This window comes from Netta rufina (assembly GCF_964035555.1).
Source record: "Netta rufina genome assembly, chromosome: 28".
Taxonomy (NCBI): domain Eukaryota; kingdom Metazoa; phylum Chordata; class Aves; order Anseriformes; family Anatidae; genus Netta; species Netta rufina.
The window spans coordinates 3,459,682-3,474,866 of record NC_140152.1 but is presented as its reverse complement, the minus strand read 5'-3'; positions in this window follow the sequence as shown (position 1 = coordinate 3,474,866).

Genomic DNA, 15,185 nt, shown 5'->3' with positions numbered 1-15,185 from the left:
TGGTTCTCCTTTTTGTGTCCGGAGCTTCTGAAGTCAAGGGATTTGCATAAAGAAAGTCCTTGCTAGATAAGTTTGTGGCAACCAGGTTGCAAAGGGCTTTGGGGTTTAAAATAATATAATAATGACCCAAAGGCAAATGAGGCTGATAACATGATGTTAAAAAAAAAGATTTAAATCTCTGGCTTAGTCACTATAGTGATGGGAAGGGAGGTGAGCCGCCCAGGGAGCCTCAGCACCACGGGCTGGGAGTGCTTTTTGCAGTCGCCCAGAGCTAGGAGGACGAGGGAGCACTTGGCACGTGTGGCCGGAGGTCTTCATCCTGCTCCATTGCTTTGCCACAGCTTGTCCCGGGGGAGGTCGGCATGCCTGCCGTGCCCACCTTCCTTGGGAAGGCGGACAAACAGCGGCAGTTTCCATAGCCGCTGGGGACAAGAAGAAAGAGCGAGCCTGCTCGGCCAGCAGCTGCCAAATCGCCTTTTGTTCGTGTCTAGCAGTGCCTGGATTTTCCCTGATCTGAAATGACACTTTTCTCTCTTTCTGGGGTCTTGTATTCTGGGTATTTGATTCTTGTGCCAGAGCTTGGATAGAAACCAATGGCTAAAAGCTTCCTCCCATACACTCTGGAATTAACAACCCTATTTCCCTGACCTCATTAGCATGGAGGGACAAAAAACAGAAGCATTTTCTCTCTTCACACGGTTTAGGCAGGGGGGATCCAAACCCTTTGCAGGAATGCCTGACCCAGCCTCTTTCCAAGGGCATGGGCAGAACCTGGAGATATGGCACCTGCCAAACTGGGATGCAGTTTGGGTGCTCCTGTCTGGGGTAACTGCAGGCAAACCAGGCAAGCCCTAAAGCCAGCACTCTGGGGACACAGCAGCCCAACCAAAGGCTGCATCAGCTGACTTGCTCCTGCTTGCAGGAGGCGCTGCAGATTCACCCAAATCCTGTATCCTCTGCCCATGGGACTCACAGTATGCGCTCATCATATCTGTATTGCACTGACTGCTCAGCACGGGGAAGAATTACAGCTTTAGCTCATGTTCTGCAAAAACAAAATCACTGTTCCCAAGTATCAAGAAAAGCCACAAGTCCCAGTCTTAGACCAGCCAGGGCAGACCTCCTGCGTGTCAGCACAAGGGCCAGTTCCCTGTTGGAGGCTGCTCGGCCTCCTCCCACCTCTCCTGGGCTCCGTCCTCGCTCCCCTGATTCCCTCCTGCTTCGCTCAGCATTTGGAGCCGGGTGCTCTTTAAAGCAGTCTCTAATGAAACTCCATTGATCTCAATTACCCAGAGACAACTCTCAGCTATCCTGAGGCCGATTAAGCAGGTTGCAGATTAATCATAGCCTGCTAAGTGCCCCCTTCATCCCCATCACTGGTTCCTTACATCTTGATTTTGTTCTTTGAAGGAAAACACGCAAGGTAGCATGTGCTCCTCTTACCCGCAATGGTGCCTTTCAACTGGTATTTTACTTGCTATTTATTATTTCTGTCACTGAGAGCTGTGCACCCAGAAAAACAGTAAAAAAAATATTGCTTCCAAAGAGATTTTCTCCAGATTCATCAAATTTTGTTCTGCTGAACCGGAACCCCCTCATCGAAGAGCCCTGGGGAACGTTTCACCCGTGTTTCAATGTTCAAATCCCACTCATCCCGAATTTGCTGTTTTGGTTTCACACTGATGGGCAGATAAACTCCACCACAGCCCCCTCACAGTCCCTCGTACCAAACCTTGGCCATGCAAGCCCAGTACACTTTGCATGCATGAAGACTGGTTCGTGGTGCCCAGGAAACCTCAGTCCTTGATGGAGGAACTGCGACACTGGGATGCTCCTGTAGGGAGAAGCTTGGGAGCTATCTGGGCACCTGGAAAGCACAAAGTGCCAGGATTTCCCCTCCACATTGGGCAGTCCCCAGCTCTGAGGTGGCTTGGACTGACCCTGGGGTTTGTGTGGGTTGCCCAGGCTAGGACACAGCCCTGTCCCCCTGTCCTCTCCGCAGCACACACGTGTCCCGTCAGCACCAGGCAGGGCTGCTCAGGGATGAGCATGGGCATGGCCACAGAAGGGGATGACTCTCCCCTCATCCTCTGAATTATTTTGGTGCTCTCCGAGCACTGACATCTTTGCAGGATGCTTCTACCCTGGGGAAAGAAGTACAGAAGGAGGAGGTTCATGCCGTGTCTGGGAATTGGGAGTATTAGAGCAAAATTCACTGAAAGAAAGGAGGAAAAACATTTACCAGTAGCACACTGCCATCCACAAGCTTGTTGTTTTTCTATTTATTTTTTTGCTTTTAAGCTCTTGGCTCCAGTTTACCCAAAAGGAAGAAGGAAAAAAGCCGAAAGAAAAACACGGAGAGCAGCGAGCCCCGCACTGCTGCCCTGCGCGGGCTGGCTGGCGGCGAGGCGCTGCCAGGGCCAGGCGCTGCTCACGTCCCCGCGCTTTCCAGCTTAAGCACAAGTGCTTTGTGCAGATAAATTGAAAACCCTCAGCCCTGGAATACTGCCTCATGTAGCGGCGCTGTCAGGTTAGAGAGGGAGCAGCTGCCTATGGAGAAAGAGATAAACAGCAGCAAGGCTGGTCTGCCTTTACGTGTCGAGCTGGAGACAGCTTTCGAATGGGAAAACGCAAAAGTTTGCAGCATATGTATTTATTTATATATTACACACCCACGCATACAGCTCCATATATACTAAATACAATTATATAGGCATGCACACAAATACAGAGACGCACACAACTGCTGTGCACTGTGTCTCCCTACCAAGCACCAGCCTGAGCAACACACCACCGAGCCCAGACGAGATCACACCATGCCGACCCCCATTAACTGCCATTTAATTAATTCTCCTTTTCAATTAACTCCTTTACTTCCCTCCTTTCCTGTTTAGGAGTCTCCAAGCCCCCTTTAGCATCCCTCGGCGGAGGTGATGGTGGTGAGGATGGGGCCAACGGGAGCAGCTTCTCGGGGAAGGTCGCAGCTGCTGGAGGGGAGGGAGGATGGGAAGGAGGGCGGCTTCTGGCTCTGATTCTACCTTGCGAGCTGGATCACAACAGGGAAAGGCTAACAGCAGAAACGAGATTATTTCCCAACTTCCTCAAGCTTAGATCACTTGCTCACACGCACCCACAATCTAGCCCACGATCTTTAAGCGAAACTGGCTTTTATCATTACTTGTTAATCTATTTAATCAAAATTTCAATTAATGGCAGGGAATTATCATTCCATTTAGCACAGAGAGATTTAAAAAGAAAAAAATAAAGGAAGTGGCAGTCACACTGCAGATTCAGGCACTGGGCAGCCTCCGCCTGCATCCTCATCAGCCGGGCGGTGATGATGGGTCTTTCAGGCCCCCCAGCTTCAACCCACCGTGGCTTTTTATAGGCAGAAAGCACCCACCCTGCTGATGGTTTCTTTTTTAACTCCTTCCCTAAATTTCCTGTGTGGGATTTCTCGGTGCTGGCCCGGGATGAAGGGCAGCAGCCCACCCGGTGGTGGAGAGGGAGGGGAGGGCGAGCGCAGGAGTGAAGGATGGGGGAGAGGGGGTGGTAGAAGAAGAATCCATTTGTAATTACTGAAATAAACACAAGTCGGGGAGAAATGCAAATGCCTCATGTTGTGAATTACTTGACAGAAGAAGTGACAGCTTTTTATTAGGGTGATAACAGCGAGGAGTTTTAAAATAGAATAATCGGTGCAACAAAAGCAATTTTCATTCTGAATTTTCATTTTAAATGGATGATCTCGTTTTAATCAAGCGAGTCATCACAAAATGCTTTTAATTACCAAAAGTCAAGAGCTATATTGTAATTTTAATGTCTACTTTCAGCCTGGTGATTAGATTTATACAAAGCGTTGGTGGGGTGGGGAGGTTGTTGCCCCATTTCTGATTTCTGCCTTTTCCCCCTCAAATGAGCACAAGATCTGAATTTACCATTCAAAAAATTAAAAGCCTTCTTGTAAAGTGCCCTCACCTTGCCAACAAATACAGAATGGGCTCGGAGCAGAAGATATTTGTTAAAATCTGGGTTTGTTTATTTTCTTCCCCTATCTCCTTCTGTGTTATTTGAAGCAGCTGAGCTGCTAACACGAAGTTTGACTTTTTGTGCTTTTAAAGGCATTCTGGGAAGCTGCCGTAAGCTGAGATTGGACTACTTCCCGCAGACTCAGAGAAGGATCCGCATCCACCATCTACCATCATGCCAGTGAAAAGGCTAACTTCAGGCTCACTTCCAAGCACAAAACCCACCTCTTTAGAAGAAAAAAATGGCTGAGGCTGTGTGCTTTGTGTTTACGGAGCCAGCTCTCCCCTGGCTCTGTGATGAATTCTTCGGACTCCTACCTGAGATTCAGAGTCACGTTTACATTGTCAGTGCAAACCAGGAACAGGAGAAGCTGGCCTTTTTTCCCTGGTGTAACCACTGAGGGGTTATATACCACGTCCTGCATCTCACCTTCAGGTCCCTACAAACTCCGGGTATACTGCACCAGCCTCAAAATAAGGAAAGCTGCCTGAAACACCTCTTTATTTTATTTTTTTTAACTATAAGACTTGAAAAGTCAGTGTAACAGGGCCCTCACATCCTTCGGCTTTATGCGTCTTTCCTTTCCGTGCTGCACACTTTGCTCCTTTCACGCTGCTGTTCAGACCAAGCGCGGTGAGAGGGGATGAAAGGCATTTGCAAATGCATTCTCAGAAGAGAATCTGCTTTTTCCCCCCATTTAAAAAGCAATTCCTGTTGCTGTGCATTGTTTGCACGCAGGGATTAAAAACGCTTGAAAGCCTGAACCAGAAACGAGATGTCGCATTTCTAAATTCTCCACGAAGGCGTGAACGGAGACAGCACCAGACACAATGCGGAGCCAGTGCTGACACGCACAAACCAGCTCATTATGTGGGAGAAAAACCAGCACCTTTCACCTCCAACAAGCTGGGAAAAAGAAAATCCCCACCAGATAACCTGACCGAAAGCCTCATGAGAGAGGTGCAAGCACACTGGAGTGCTGGGAGCTAATTGGGAGAGCCCCCACCACCCCTGTAGCAGCAGCAGGGGAGAAAAAACACGCTTTTGCAGTTGAATAAATAAAATTCAACAGGAGACACCTTCCCCATTGTCCTTAATTTCTGCAGCCCCGAACTCAGCCAAAACCCATCCTTGGCATCATGCTGTGTGGCCGAGCTGCTTTCAGACCTTGCTTTTAGCTTTTTAGCAAGCCTGTCGGGCTCATGCCCACCTCATCCCTTCAGGAATGTGGGACAAGGGCTCCCACGAGGCTGGCTGGAAGCTGTGCCTGCAGTCCTTGTGCCACTGGGACTCGGGGGGTGAATTTAGGGCTGTTTTCAGCAATCCCACCCAGGATCCACCAGCCTCGATGCGTCACGTTGAGGGCTTCCTTGGCCAATGGGTCACATCAGAAGCCATCTCCAGCCCCCTCAAATTAAAGTGGCTCCTGGGGTTCAACAGGTCTGCTGCCGTACAGGAATGGCTGGAGTATTTTTCCAGCCCAGGAACAATCATCCTGCCACCACCTGCATTTTTTGGCTGAGAGCTAAGACCATCTTAATGTCTCTATTTATTTTTTGAGAATTTAATGAAAGATTCTCAAATACTCAAACAACACAAGTGTCAGGCTCGCAAATTAGCTGAGCCTTCAGAGGCCAGCCTTCTCCCTTCATTAATATCAATAACAGCCGCGGAACTTAATTGAGCCACTTTGGAAACCACCTTTGGACGAACACACAGCAGAAGGAGAAACCCAGGCTCTCTACCTCACCTACTACTGTAGTGGGTTTATGTGGTAAGGTTTTGGTAGTGGGGGGACGTAGGGGTGGCTTCTGTGAGAAGAATCCAGAAGCTGCCCCAGGTTAGATAAGGGCCTAACTGCTGGCCAGAGCTGGGCCAATAAGTGATATTTTTTGTGCCTCTGTGAGAGCAGAATCAAGACATGGAAAAAAAATAAAAATAAAATAGAACTGCTGGGGAACAGCTGCTGGGAGAGAAAGAGAGGAGTGAGGAACAGCCCTGTAAGGTCCCCAAGGTGTGGGGAGCTGGGGGTCAGCTTCTTCTCACAGGTAATTAAATAGGACTAGAGGGAATGGCCTCAAGTTGCACCAGGGGAGGTTTAGGTTGGAAATTAGGAGACATTTCTTCTCAGAAAGAGTAGTCAAGCATTGGGATGGGTTGCCCAGGGAGGCATCACCATCCTTGGGGGAGCTCAAGGAAAGGTTGGACCTGGCGCTTTGGGACAAGGTTTAGTGGGTGACATTGGTAGTAGGGTGATGGTTGGACCAGATGATCCTGAAGGTCTCTTCCAACCTTGCTGATTCTATTTTTCTATGATTTCCACCACAAGGAGTGGATTTATGCATCCTGGGATGGGGCGGGAGGTAGGTGCTGCCGCACACAGCCCCACGTGCCCCTGTCCATTGCCCTGCATGTAGCTGTGTCTTAGCGTCTTGCTTCCCTGGAGCAGCTCCAGCCCTGCTTCTCACAGCTTCCCCCATTTCATGCCTGGAATTTAAAAGATCTGTGTATTTATCTGCTGCTCTGTTCAAATTACCGACTGGGCTGTGCTCGCCACGGTCTCTCTGGGAACAGGCAAGATGCTACATGGCCTTTTGATCGAAGCAATCTTTCTGTGGAGGCTTTTTTTCCTTTGCACAGGGGAAAAAAAATGCAGATTTTTTTATATGTTTTTTTTTTTTTTTTTTTTGTTGCCAAAGAGCATCAACTTGAGGTGAAGTATTTCCCAGTGCTGACAAAAGCTTTGATATTGTAATGCCAAATCCATCGAGCCAAAGCTTTTAACTTTGCATTGTTCTTTTTTTTTATATTTTAAATATTGGATTTGTGACGTTTGTCCTCCTTCCTCTTGCCCGCGATTGATCCTCCTGTCCTATTTATCTCCTCCATCTCACTGGGCCATGGCCTTGAGCCCACTGGAGACGTTGCATTGATTGCCCAGGATTTTGGATGAAGCCAGTCAGTTATTTTCCCTTCCCCTCTTCACCTCCCTTACCTGTTGCTTATTCTCTAACCAGGCCTTGGTGAATTTTTTTTCTAGATTCATTTGACCAGAAAACACATCCCACATTTGGGAAACAGGGTCAAGATTCATATATATATATACATATATATTTTTTTATTTAAATAGTTATTTCTTGAGTCAAAAATGTTCCTCAACATTTCCAAAATCAACACTCCCCATTTGAGAACATAAATTTCACCTAGAAATTAATCGTGAAGCTGCTTCACAACCTAGTGGGAATTCTTCCTTTTCCACTTACAGACAACAAACCCGCTTGTTTTTCACCACCTGACTTTTCCCCTCACCAAAAAACAAATCTCAGGTCGGTTGTAAATGGTGCCCCCATCCAAAACATTTGCAACATAGGCATTGGTTGCAAATGAGCTCTCACAGCACTTGGCCTTGGCTGTTTCTAAGTTAACTACTTATTTTCTCTGCTTTTTCCCTTCAGTCAACAGAAAGGGACTGTCTGCTTCAGAAAGCGATTGCAAACGCCAAAGCTAAGCTTGCTGTGACAGATTAACACAAGCTCAGTCTGGAAAAAGCATAAAAACACCACTGCAAAGGTGGTTGCTGCAGAGTTTGGCTGGAAACAAATGCAATCCAGACCAGGCTGCCTTCAGCATCTAACTGCAGGGCGAATGGGTGCGAGGATTACTTGGAGACTGGCAACAGCCCGTACGTAGAGATCTGGTGTAGAGGATTAAAGCTTAATGAGGGCTTTTAGCATTGAAATCATTTAAAAGACATTCAGTGAGAAAGAAAAGGAAGAAAGTTTCAGGGTCCTTTCCCCATTCACTCCCATGGCCTCTCTCATCGAGGCATTCACAGTCTTCACCCATTTAGGGTCATTTCAGGATGAGGAATTACATGATGGAGATATTGCTTTCCAGCCCTGAGTCCCTGCACGTGCTTTGCTTCTGCCCCAGGGCAGATTTTTGCTTATGAGACCATCTTGATGTCCCTCACCAGTGCCAGGTAACGCAGGCTGAGCCATCTGAGCACTTTGCCTCACAAGTTTGTGCACCGTAACCCTCCAGAATCACATAAAAAAAGAAAAGAAAAAAGAGAAACAAAAAACACACAAAACAACAAAAAAATCAGCAAAATAACAACAAGCAACCAAACAATTGTTTAAAATGGGGATACACAGCAGTAAAGTTCTCAAAATCCAGCAATTATGCGTTACACTGGCTACAAGAAGGAACAGCTCCACACTCCACATCAAAAACTCTTTGGAGATGGGAAGCAAAGCACTTGCAAGCTGACCAGGGAACCTGTGATCTAGGTCTCCCCCAGCTGCTTTCTGACCACGTCAGGACTTAATTAGCATTAAAGGCCGTAGGAAGTCTGAAGATTATTTAATAGAGAATGTAGTGGTAGATATGTCCTGAAGAAAAAAGGAGGAAAGGAGGAAGCACCAAGTCTGTGCAGGTGACTATAGCTTCACTGCTTCGTTACTTAAGGGAAAACTTGGGTGGGATTTTTTTCTCCCCCTCTCCTGCCCCAAATGTCAAGGTATCACAGATTGTTCAAGCCTGATAGTAGGACAAAGAAAAAAAAAAAAAGTCATAGTGCTCCAAACAATCTGGGGAGGTGTTGGCCAAGACGTGTTGGTTTTACTCCGGCAGTTTTTTGTTAGCTTGCACGATCGTTTAAAGCAGAATTTGATCTGCTAAGAGGCACAGCAAGGCCGTTAGTCCACGGTAGAGGTGCGGTGAGAGCAGCTGTCTGCAGAGCTCTGAAAGACCTTCTGTGGTCTCTGCCTCTGCTGGCAGTAATTAACTCAGAACTGCAATCTGAAATTTGTAGTAACATGAAGGCACTGAAGTCCAACCCTTTCCAAAAAAAAAAAGATGGGGGGATGATGACTTTCTGTTAATTTACCCAAAGTAAAATCTCGAGAGATGTGGAGGACTATTTGCAGAAACAAGCAAATAAACCCAAATTTTCCTTTCTGGCTCCTGCTTGCCTGAACATCCCCTCCCCAGCACCACAGCTGCCCAGATTCAGCACATTGCAAGCAGTTAAGGGCTGGGCTGTGCCCCCTGCCTGCGGCCAGGATACGGCCCTCACTCACGGCTCTGCTGTGCCACGGTGCAGCCAGGATCCTGTATTTTGCCATCAGTGATCACTTATAAAATATACCCCTGGGGTTCGCATTCTAATTTCTGTTTGACCTTTAAAGAACAACTCTAATTGACAGCCAATTTCTGTCTTATTTTATGACAGCTTTCGCTGTCCTGTCAATCATAGGTAGAGTTGTTAAGGAGAAAATCAGGCAGGCGGTGAGAGCCTTGACAAAGAAAAGCCAGCCCATAACAACATCAGGAATTCCTCTCATCGCTCTTTTCCAGTTGCTGAAAACGCCACAAAAGGTGTTCACTGAGATTAAACTTTTCTAAGCATCCATAGCCAAGGCTTCACTGGGATGCAGGAGGAAAGCAGCTGCGTCGCGGTGCTTCTGGAGGATGGATGCTGACCCCAACCCACAGCCCAAGTGGGGTGACTGTGGAGGTAGGAGGTGGTTGAACGCAGAGGATTCTGTCCCAGGGAAATGGTAATGAAATGTGGGAAAAGAGGCAAGGACTGGAGAGGTGCAGGTGGGAGAGCGCAGAGCATCCAGGAGCTGCATTGGGATGCCTGGGAGTGAGAGAGGAGCACTCAAGGCACATTGTGCTGGGGATGAAATCAACTTCCATCCAATGCTTCTACCTGACAGCTGCTCTGCACTCACTCCAGCAGCGTTATTCCACAATTAGTCCAATGGCAGTTATGGTTGGCTCTAGTTAGCTTCTTATCACCCCCAAAAAGCACAAGCATGGGAGCTGCTGGCTCAGAACAGGGCCCTGCATCCAGGCAGAGCAGGGCTGCTGGAAAAGCATCCTCATCTCCCCATGAATCGATCATTTGATCATCATTCGATCACCATGAAAACAGCACTGGTTTTGATCTGATAAAACCTTGGAAAGGTTGAAGGATCCACCTAATTAGCAGGAGGACACAGGTAGTAAGCTGTATTAGATCCTGTTCGAGAGGGCTGAATCCTGCCTATGAGCTGGGCCACCCCAGCCCCCAGCCCTCTGTCTCCATCCACGTGGGGCTCAGCCACCAGCAGACTTCTTGGCTTACAATATCGTACAGCCAGCTGAAAACACGAGATCTGCTTCACCCAAAACTCGTGCGACCAACGGCAAAGGCATTTGTCACTCTTCCCCCTTCTGAAACCGGGAAGCTTAAACAATATGCATCATTTATGCACCTAGAGAAGCAGAGAAAATCAGAATTGAAAACAGACTGGTGCCTCTGTCTGCATGTGTCTGCATGAAATATTCAGCACCAACTCTGAGTCCTGCTGCGTGTCAGGGCTCGGGAGCGCTGCATCTTCTTGCTCCGCAATCAGAAACCATGACAGCTCACCAAAAAATAACAGCTGCGTGGCGCAACAGACACCATTTCAGGTCAACTGCTAGGATGAAGAGGTGTTTCGAAGCCTCTTCAATATTTAAACCGAGAATGAGACACGTCGAGACCCGATCACTAATGGCTTCTTGCCTTGCACCGCCACAGTAACACCAGGAAATTGGAAGACTTGCTGGGATTGCTCGAGATAGTCAGGAAGGGCGAGGAGAGAAGTGCTGTCTGCTGTAATTGCTAGATGTCCAGATCTTCTCTGCCTGGGACTGCAGCCAGGCAGGAACAGGGAGGAAGATGTAGGCTGCCTCCCGAAAAAGCCAGGTGGCAAACGAGTCCTACCTGGGTGGGCCAGATCCTGCTTTAGGAACTGCCTGAGCAGCCTTGTCTGTGGGGAGAATGGCGAGCAAGATCTGGTCTTTCAAACACAGAGATGATGAGCCAAATCCTGAAACCTTCCCTGGCTGCTTACAAAAGCTTTGAGGCTTCCAGCCAGGGCCGGATCTCCTCCGCTGCGAGTGGTTTCCAAATGGTGGGCAACAAGGTTGGGTTTGAGGTTGAAATTTGTGGCCGTCTTTTCACCCTCTCCTCATCAGCTCTGTATCTGCTCCCAGTTCTCTGAGAGCAGTTCTTATTGCCCTTGTCTCCTCCTTGCGTTCGGAGTCCTTCAGAGCGGACAGGAGCACTAAAAATAAAATCACCTGTCAGGTTTCCCAGTTATTACAAACAAAATGTCCTTTACAGAAATGTAACGAGTAAAACCCTCATATTGTGTGTGCTTATTCACATAAAATATTTAGAAAGCTCCTAATGTTTTTATGGCTGCAATTAATCTTGTGTCGCGCTGGGGGAGAGCAGCACATAAAAAAGCCCACTCTGGCAGCAGGCAGGAGCTTCGGCATCCCAAGGCAAACCCGCAGCGTGGCTGCGCTCCCAATGGTCTTTCAGGGGTCCCGATGGGGCTGTGGAGGCTGAGCAGAGCCTGTGTCATGCTGCCTCTGCAGCAGGGATGCTCCTGCCACTTGCAGCAGCTTTGTACTCTTTGTACTGAGCTCGGTGGCACAGCCAGAGAGAGGACAGGAGCTCCATGGATGCTTCTCTCTGGGGAAAGCTGGTCCCAGAAGACACGTGCTCTTTTTTATGTTGAAAACTGATGGATTTTAGGAAAAGATCCCTGCAAGTTCACTGCAGCTGTCTGGAGGGCTCTGATGAACACAGGAGCCTGCATGCACATGAACTGTCACCGGTCAGAGACTTCTGGCCCTCCTTGCCTTGCCGGTAGCTTCTTTGACGGGAAGGCTCCCAGAGGAAGGATGCTTCAAATCAGGGCCAGCCCTCGTTATCCACAGGGTCTCATCGAAGAGGAACTTCTGGCCAAGCTGCAGGAGGTCACGGCTCCTGCAGCTCCATGGGTCACGGCTGGGCAGCACCCAGAAGCGGGGTGACAACGGGTAGGCACATCAGGGCCAGCTGCTGGTGGCAGAGAGCAAGCCTGGGTTGATGGCGAGGCAGGGCTGCTGTTCCTTTGTACTCAAGTTTATTTATCATTAAAGCACGGAGAAGCCCAGCCCCTCGCACCATAGGAGTTTGCAAAGCCCAGGACGAGAGACAGGTTGGCCTCAGCAGAGTTAAAGCATTTAACGGCGTAACAAAGAAGAATGTACTTGACATTTCAATCTTGATCCTTGCACTTCTAAACAGCCCTTTAGAGGCGGAAGGTAATGGATGAAGTACAGGGCTGCTCCTGGGGACCCACCTGCCTGCAGAGCAGAGGCACTGCGATGCGACCCGGTACAGCTCAGGGACAGCCCAGAGAGGCACCCGGGCACAGAAGGGAGCAGAGGTAACAGGGGGGCTTGGTTTCCTTTCTGGGGGGATCAGGGTGTCTGTTGAGGCTGGAAATTAAGGTCCAACATGGTGCATCCCCACTGCTCACCCCCAGACCCTGCTTGCCTAGTGGGGCACACGGAAGGGGGGTGCTCCCACCGACAGTGCGAGGCCAGGGTGCCCTGCCAAGGCTGCTTTACGAGTTTGTAAATAACACAAGCACCATGCAGATTTATACCCCTGCTCATTATTCAAAGCCATCTGGGCTCTAACCATCCTCCTGAATGGAGCAGGACGGGTTCAGGCTCAGCACACGTGGCCCGAATGTGAAGCTGTCACATGCGGCCGGAGGCACAAAGTGTCGGAGAGGAAAACATGCAAGCAAGGTGAGCGATGGGTAACGAGACCCAGCACTCAGCAGGGCTGGGACTGCAGGGGGAGGGACAGGTTTCTGTGTGGGCTGCATGCAATTCAGGAGTGGGGCTCAGCCAGCCCCTGTGCTGGACCCCCAACTGTTATCCCACCAGTTCCCTTCCCCAGCCACCTCCTCAACTCCTGTGCATTTCTGCACAAGCTTTTTTTTTTTTCTTTTTTTTTTTTTTTTTAATTTAGTTGACTTTCAAAGTAGCTGAACTGCCAAGACTGCCCATTTTGCCTGCAGATGCTCTGCATTGGCTGCCTCCAAAACCCTTTAAATAGCCACAGCTAAATCACAGCTCTGTCAGGCGATGCTCTATTTAACAGAAGCTGCCCGTCTCGCGCAGCAGCCGCGGCCCAGGAATCTCCTCCTGAGTCCATTTTCTCAGTGAGTGGCAGCAATAAATAAAAGCCAGCCAGTTGGTCCTTGAAATGCAACCACGGCCTCTCGCTTGATTACTTCTACCCAGGATTTTGCCAACCGCGGTGCAATCTCCTGCAAACGCCGCCTCCCTCCGCCTGCCACCTCCCCGGGATGGATGGATAGATGGATGGATGGAGGAAGCAGCTGGGTGGGATCACACACGGAGTGGGATGCGAGCAGGTGCAGAGCAGCAAAGGAAGCTGGAGGAGGCTTTTTGAGAAGGATGTGCCCAAGCCAAAGCCTCCTGCCCTTGAGTCGCACAGCGAACGCAAGGGTCCTGCCCTGGAAAGCTCCCGGGTCGTTTCTCGCAGGAGCAAGGAATGCTCCCCCCGCCTTGGCCAGGCTCCAGGGTAGTTAATTGCATTCTGCCTGCCCAACGTTAATTAATTTGGTGTCATGCAGAGCCCGCTGTGCTGGGTGCATCTGGGAAAAAAAAAATCCACTGCCTCCCACACCCAATAAATAAGAGAGGGGGAGGGAGGCAGCAGGCTCCAAGCGCACCCGGATGCTGGGGTGTTGCTGCCGGCTGGGCAGCCGCCTCCATCCCAGGATGAAGAGCATCTTGTCAGCACCCGGCCCTCCATTAGCTCTGCTGCTCATTTGTTTTCACCTCCTAGCAAATGGATCCCAGGCACGTGTGGAGGTCACCTCCAAGTTGCTCCTTGCATGTGCCTTCTGCTTGGATTTTAGGGAAAGGTTCCTCACCGAGAGGTGGTCGGGCACTGGGATGGGCTCCCCAGGGCAGTGTCACAGCACGGAGACTGCTAGAGTTCAAGAAACATTTGGACAGCACTCTCAGACATGGTCTAATTTTCAGGTGGTCCTGTGTGGAGCCAGGATTTGGACTCAATGATCCTTGCAGCTCCCTTCCAACTTGGGATATTTTGTGATTCTGGGATCTGTGGATCTGGGATCCCAGGGCGGAGGATGCCGGTCTTGTCAGGGAAAAGCGCTTCAAGGACCAACAGATGGACAGCAAGAGCTGGGTACAACCTCTGGGCAGAGCCAGACTGGGCTCACAAAAATGTCCATGGGATCTGGTGTGGCTGCAAGACTTGTAAGGACCTGGGAGTGCTTTGGGATCCAGGAACACCAGAGACGTTTGTGCTGCAGCAGGAAATCTTCTTTAACGATTGTGCAATTGCTGGGTGGGCAGGTGGGCATTGCTGCAACTCCGTCTTACGCCCCCAAAATAAAACAACCTGCAGATCATAGCTGGGGAGGTAAAAAGCCCCCAGAGATCCACAGGAAGCCTCTTACAGACCAAGGGGTCAACAATGCTGGAGGAAAACAAGCCGCGGGTACGCATTGCCAGAAAGGTGCCCTCAAGGAGATCGCAGCTGCACCACTGAGGTCTAGGATGATCCCTATCCCCTGTGAAAGGCCTCGCTGCAGCAATACCTTCACTCCAGCTAAGGATTTCTCCAGGCAATGCTGGCAGAAGGAGCTGCCAAGAGAAACTCATCCCGTCCAGGCAGCAAACCCACGAGGGCTGAGGCATCGCTCGGTGCGGAGGCAGCGCCGGAGCGGCCCCAAGCTCACGCCTCCCCTGCAGGGTTGTTTTTGGAAGGCAGAGCTGTGGTGGGAGAGCCCCTGCTCGCACAAAGAACAGATGCTGGTTATTTTAAACCCTACCGTTAACTCATTAAAGCAGCTGTCTGCCGTCCCCCAAAGACAGCCGAATTAGGATTCGACTCAACCAAGAGCACAACGCACAAAACGTGGCTGCAAGAAATGCCAACGAGCCCGCTCCCACCAAGATGGGCTGGCAGAGCAGGGGGCTCAGGGAGAAAAGTGGAGGGAGGCAAAGCAGCGAGTGAGTCTGCTTCTGTGTGTAGTTAGAGCTCGGGTCCACTCTTCCCCCAAATGAGCAAAAATCCTGATCTGTGTCATGAGTTGGATTTCTCTTTCATTTTAATTCTTCCAGTGATAATTTTTCGGATTCATGGCTGGGATCTCCATCACCTCCTCAACTCTTGGTGTTGATTCCCTGAACCACATCTCCCTCCCTGAACTAGCCAGTGGGAGAAGGAAGCTCCTTTACTGCACGAAAAGTCACAACCGGATCCA